Source organism: Athene cunicularia (assembly GCF_003259725.1).
Source record: "Athene cunicularia isolate RWA chromosome 1 unlocalized genomic scaffold, athCun1 chr1_part2, whole genome shotgun sequence".
Lineage (NCBI taxonomy): Eukaryota > Metazoa > Chordata > Aves > Strigiformes > Strigidae > Athene > Athene cunicularia.
The window spans coordinates 79,971,228-79,977,401 of record NW_020799092.1 but is presented as its reverse complement, the minus strand read 5'-3'; the positions used below and the strand labels follow the sequence as shown (position 1 = coordinate 79,977,401).

Genomic DNA, 6,174 nt, shown 5'->3' with positions numbered 1-6,174 from the left:
GGTCAGGATTAACAGTGCCCAGGAAGAAATGAAAGAATATTATCATCATCATCCCAGGAATACCTAAACCTCTGAAATCAGATTAGAGATAATATTTGAAGCATCAAAAAGAACCACTTTGTGATGCTGTTTAGCAAGCTGGCTGAGACTAAAGACTACTTTCACCTTCATTTTCAGAGCAGGTCATCATGAAAACATATAGACTTCACCTGGCTGTGAGTGCTGGTGCTAAAAATTGTCTTAGTTACGGTCTTGGTGACTCGTAGTCATTCAGATGTGTATCATTAATTGTTAGGTGAACTTTTGGGAGGTCAGCTATGAGTCTGCTGTGCCTGATCAGATCCCAAACCAGCACCTCTAAGGAGCCCTTTACAACCAACTGCAACAGAGTGAGAAACAACATTTGAACAGTGAAGCAGTATTGTACCTTCTCGGTGTTCTTGGGTCTCTGCATGTCAATCAATGCACACAGGTAGTGTAAATTGATCCTATCCAGGCAGAGGATCAAATATATAAATATAATGAGGACATCTTGGGGGAAAAGACTTGACCATGTTTTCTGGTGATCCCTCCTACTGAGTGGACAGATCTGCAAAAAGAAAATGTTTGTCCATATTCAAATGTAGCAAAATGTGGCCTGTGGCTTTTTCTGGGCTAATCTTGACAAAAAAAAAAATGTGTCTGGTTTGTGGACCTGTTTTGTTGATTAAGGATACAACTAAACTCACGCACCAGAGTGAAAAGAGTAGGTGTATCTTACTGGGGATAACCAATGTAACAGTGTAACAGAAAACATGCAGTAAGAAAAAGCAGAATAATGCACTTAAAGCAAGAAACAGGAAAATACAGCGTAACGCACCAAATCATTACTACATGAGAGAGAGCAGTGATGAAGGAAGATCCATCCCCCCTGCACCCGTTCCCACCCCCAGCCCCGCAGGCGCTGGGCAGCCCCGGTTACAGCGAGGGTTTGGGGAACCTTTCCCAGCAAGGGGGGAGCCCCACGCGCTGCGGCCCCCCGTAGCCGAGGCATCCAAAGTCGCTGCGAGCAGGTCCGGCCTTAACACACCAAAAATCAGCCCCGCACAATAGCTGGCACCTTTGTTTTGAGGGAAAAATACCTGGTTTCATTCTCCTGTTGGATTCCACCCAAAGCCTGGCCAGGGCTCATGGGGAGAAGACCAAGGGAGTTTCTAACAAAGCCAAATATGTGGGTTCTCAGCCTTGATCAAGGCTAAACAAGGGAAGCTGGATACATTCTCTCCTCACTACTGACTATATTCTGTCTAAGCTCATCTTTCACTAGTGAGCATACATACTTCTTTAATGATTACATACTAAGTTAGCAGCTTCGGCTTGGGGCCTGTTGTTCAGGATTCAGTATTTCAACACTTCAGCACTTTTTCCATCAGCCTAGCTGTTTGTTATAACCCAGCACAACACCTACTAGCACAGTGGTTATCAGTTATAAACTACACAGGATTCATCTGTAGGGCAACTCTGGCCTGGGCCTGTTGTCCAAGCCTTAGCACTTCAGCACCTCCGGGAAAGAGTGAGCGAGAGAAAGGAGAATTATATTCTTGCAGGCTCTTTTAAAAATCTTACCCTTAAAGTGTTTTGAGGTTGGTGAACAGTAGAAGTGATAGAAGTGGACGTTTCCCCATGGGATCTGATGCTTAGGGCCTTAGCTGTCTGTCAGCGAGGGTCATTTAATTAATTCAGCCCTGTTCTGCTGCCGTCAGGATGTTCTGCATTCAGAGCAGGGCTCTGGCATGGCTGCTCCGTGCATATGCTAGACAACCATTAAAAGATAAGAACTGTAATCCAAATTTGTATAAAGATCTGAATAGACAGGATCCAAACTGCATGAAAGAAATAAAAGTACAATCAGCATTTGTACTACCAACCAAAATACAGTCATGGGTTCTAAATCTTTCCACAAGCTCAGTTGTCTGTGGATGTAGCACCATTCACTTGTGCAAGTTCCCTGTGATTGACTGGCAGAGAAAATCAGAAAGGAGGACTGTCCTCAGACTGCTTTGTGAGACAGAAAACGAATGTTTGAGCACAAGTTGTCAAATGCCTTGGTTACAAGGGAGTATGAACAAAATGATCTTATATTTCTTCCCATTTCCTTCTAGAAAATCTCTGCATAACTCCCTGCAGAAAAAATGTCCTTACAAGACTGGCCTGAAAAGTTAACTGAGAGCTGAAAAAGATCTTAGATCTTACTCACATTTTAGACTTTATATTTTAAAACTGAGTCTTCAGATCCAAACCTCCCAGTGCTCTAGAGTCTGGGCTGAAACTGTAACCTGATAAATGTAATTTTGCCCATCACTAGTAGGAAGCTACAGGCTTTGCACTGACCTGACACCACAGGGTCCCACAGGACGTCTCTGTGCTTGCCGTGCCCTGCGCTGGGTGTCCCTGGGATCACAAGTGTGATCCCCAAGGACCTGCCTGAGCTCGGCGCTGGGGACACCCCCATGGCCAAGGGCTGCCGCCCCGGGCAGGCCCTGCCCAGCAAACACCAGCCCTTGGTGTGCCCGGGCTGGCGCTGGGCAGCTCTGCCACTGGGGCTGGGCAACAGGCGGTGGGGAGAGGGGGGGTGAAGGTACCCCCAGGTGGTCCCAAGAGTGAGGAGGAACAGACCCCACCACAGACATCACACTGCTGCCAGGGAAGAGCTCAGGGTGGTGGTGACGTGTAACCTTCTCCCTGATTGTGCTTGAGGGAGACTGATCCGGTCACCCCCTGGGATGCAGAGCTCAGGCAGGGTGAGCATCACACCAGAGATATGGGGTAGAGTCTAGGAAAGCTTTTTTTTAAGAAAAAACTTAAATTGCATTATAGGTGAGATTTTAAAAACATTAATTAAAAAGTTTGGAATATTAGACTTTCAAAATATTAATTGGATTAACACATTCTTGGCTCCATTTATAGTGTATGTGTAGGGATTTTTCCCCCGTAACAGTAATTTGAAAGGAAAATATGGTATTCTGTTATTCTGGTATTCTGGCTATTATGTTAGGGCTGAGATCTCACGAAGCTCCTTCTACCCTGCCTATAATGTCCAGCTCTGAGCTGGCTTTGAGTTTAGCCAGGTACAGATCCAAGGATATCTTAAAGCACCTGTCTTTGACTTGGCTTAATCAGTAATATCAGACACTCGTCTTGCTGAGAAAAATTTTCTACTACAGGCAACAACATTATTAAGAAAATGTTCACCACCTGATTTTCCAGCAGGAATTAAACACCTCTCTCACCTCTCTTACACCTCAGCAGCACCCCAGGCTGAATAGATGCAGGAATTTTACTGCCCTTGGGAACAATCTTTCCCTGAGAACAAAACCCAACAAACTATAATTTGGCTGCCAATGTCATCTCCAGCATAATCAAGTACTGACTTAATTAGAAATCCTTTTAAGTGATGCATAGGGAGAAAACCACATTTTTTTTTTTCAAAGTATTCCTCATTTGTAATTATTATTTCACTTGTGAATCTTCCACACTCCATTGAAAATGCCATATGGAAAACAAATTAGTTTGCTACAGTGACTAATGTTTACTGCCACTGCTGCTCTGAAGTTTTGGGCCAAGTTTTTCAATCATCAGTCCTTTCTCTGGCAAAACTGCCAATGAAATTGGGCTGCATGATCAAAGTTTGGGTATAAGTAGAAGCACTACTCTAGGAAATCACAGTATGTCCCACCCGGTCACTAAGAGTAATCCTGGAACTTAAGAGCAAACAGTTATTTAAGCAGTTGTCTAAAAATGTTGCATATGCTAATTATGATAGAATTGAGTGCTACTTTCATTGAGAGAGGGACAATATTTCCCGGCTTCATCTTGTGGCTGACTGTGGGGAGCTTCACGATCTGTTATGAGCTTCACAGCCTTGCAAGTCATTTGCACCTTCCTTCAGCTCAGTCTCTTTCCACTTGGACTAATATAATACTTAGTCCTGAAGTATGATTTGCTTAATTATACTCTTGTAGTGCACCTGTCGCTCCAGTCTCATATATCTCCCCTTCACTTGCCTGTTCCCTGATCCTCCAGGATAACACTGAGTGCGTTTTTTTCTTGCTGTATTCTTCCCCTTAATTTCACAGAGTCTAGGCATTACTTTCACCGGATAGTGACTTGCAGGGTTATCCTCCTTCCTTTTTTGAAGACTGGCCTTCAGTTGGATTCTCTCCCACCTTCTGCTGCTTTCTCAGTGCACTATGTACTGTTTCCAAACAGTCAGTAGTACCAGAAATTAATTTGCTGTGAGTGATTGGCCTTACACCACACACATTTACTCAGGTAGAAGTCATTGGCTCCCTTTCCAGCCATGTCCAGAAGGTTATCGCAATAACTATAAAAGATGGGATTTCACTTTTCCTTTCAAATGAACACTTGAATTCTGTGGAATTGGAAGGGACCATCTGGATACAAGTGTGTAAAGTCACTGAGAGTTTTTGGCTCCTCCGCTCTGGGAATTTAATGGAAGTTCTGATTAAAGTTTCTATGGCTGAGTCCTGCATGAGCAAGTTCTGTTTCTAATGGCCATATGGAATTCCCACTGGTGAGAGCTCATCTGAAAGATGACAATAGGATCTGTATTTAAAAAAAAAATAACGATTGGTAATGCAGATCAGAAAGAAGGACTTGGCGCGGTGCAGTAAAACACTTACTCATCCAAAGATATGAGCACAAAGTATTGAAGAGTGTGGGAGTTGCTTAGGACTAAGGACTTCAGGGTTTGAACTGTTTGTATCATTATTAGGTATTATTTATTAATAATAATATATCTAATCGCTACTTGGAGGACAGGACAGTTGGCAACAGTAACTCTATTAGCCAAAATTATGAGTGTTTCAAAATACCATCTGTTGATGGTTACCACTAAGCAATGAAAATAGAAACTGAATTTACATACTGGTTGGCTGTGGAGCACCTCCAGGACTGACTGAGGGCACACTGCTGGGCACAGACTTTTTGATTGAAAAGAGAATTGCTTCTTACTGTTCCCATTCATTTCCGTATGGAATGTATGGAATGTATGTTCCCATTCATTTCCGTATGTTCCCATTCATTTCCGTATGGAATGTATGTTCCGTATGGAACCTGGCTGCTTCTTCTGCAGTGTCCAAGAGACTCCAATACTCTCATCAGCTACCGCATCTCTTTAGTATGTAATCATTTATTTACTATCCCTACATGGAAATATAGGACAAAAATGTTCCCAATTATCACATGCAACCCCATCATATGGAGTGGAAAGTATCCTGCTAGTACTATCTCAGCAATCTTTGAAATCAAAGGAGATATATAAATTTAAGTTTTCCAGCCAGGACTAAAACGCTGCATTAAAAATACAGGACATAACACATCGTTATAACAGAAAACACTGTTAATGTTGCAAAGTGAAGCACTTGAAAATTAGGGAATGCCAGATTGATCGTTGCCATGGAGAAATCCTTGAGAGCATTAATCACCGCCTTGAGAGCTGGGTTTGAATAGTGAGCAGAAAATAAAGCATGGGGCCACACACGGAACCACAATGTGGAAACAAACCATCACACAGGTGCTCATTAAACGAACGCCATTCTCCTGCGCACGGAAGGTAGGTGTCCTGCGGAACAAAACAGTACGGGATCATGTAATTAACACTCTACCATCATGCATATGCACAGCAAATGATCTGGGAGCTCGCCAACATGTCTGAACTTTGAGTGCTTGACTATGTAACGTCATTCTTTTAGGTGACTGTGTTTGAATGCAAACTTTGCATTTGTTTTTCCTAAAACAGAGCTGACAGAAAATACGTTATAGGTCATACTACGTTATTTCAGCCCCGGCTTCCTCATTTACAGTGGCCAGCAATGTGCCCAGGGGGCCAAGGAGGGCAACGGCATCCTGGCTTGTGTCAGCACTGGCGTGGCCAGCAGGGACAGGGAAGGGATCTGAGCCCTGTGCTGGGCACTGGGGAGGCCGCCCCTCGCTGAGTGGGTTCAGTTTTGGGCCCCTCACCCCAAAAAGGCCATTGAATGACTCGAGCGTGGCCAGAGAAGGGCAACGGAGCTGGGGCAGGGTCTGGAGCACAGGTCTGCTGGGGAGCGGCTGGGGGAACTGGGGGGGTTCAGTCTGGAGCAGAGGAGGCTGAGGGGAGACCTCCTGGCCCTC

The 6,174-nt window shown here is 44.2% G+C and overlaps 1 long non-coding RNA gene across 1 annotated transcript in view; it reads right to left on the bottom strand.

Moving 5' to 3' along the window:
* Positions 1 to 435: 435 nt before the first annotated feature.
* The window catches only part of LOC113491518, a 19,269-nt gene continuing 13,530 nt past the window's right edge, over positions 436 to 6,174 (bottom strand). The window contains exons 3-4 of the long non-coding RNA XR_003400426.1: positions 1,606 to 1,792; positions 436 to 589 (exon numbers count right to left, since the gene is read on the bottom strand). This is a non-coding gene — a long non-coding RNA (uncharacterized LOC113491518). The remainder of the gene's footprint in view (positions 590 to 1,605; positions 1,793 to 6,174) is intronic.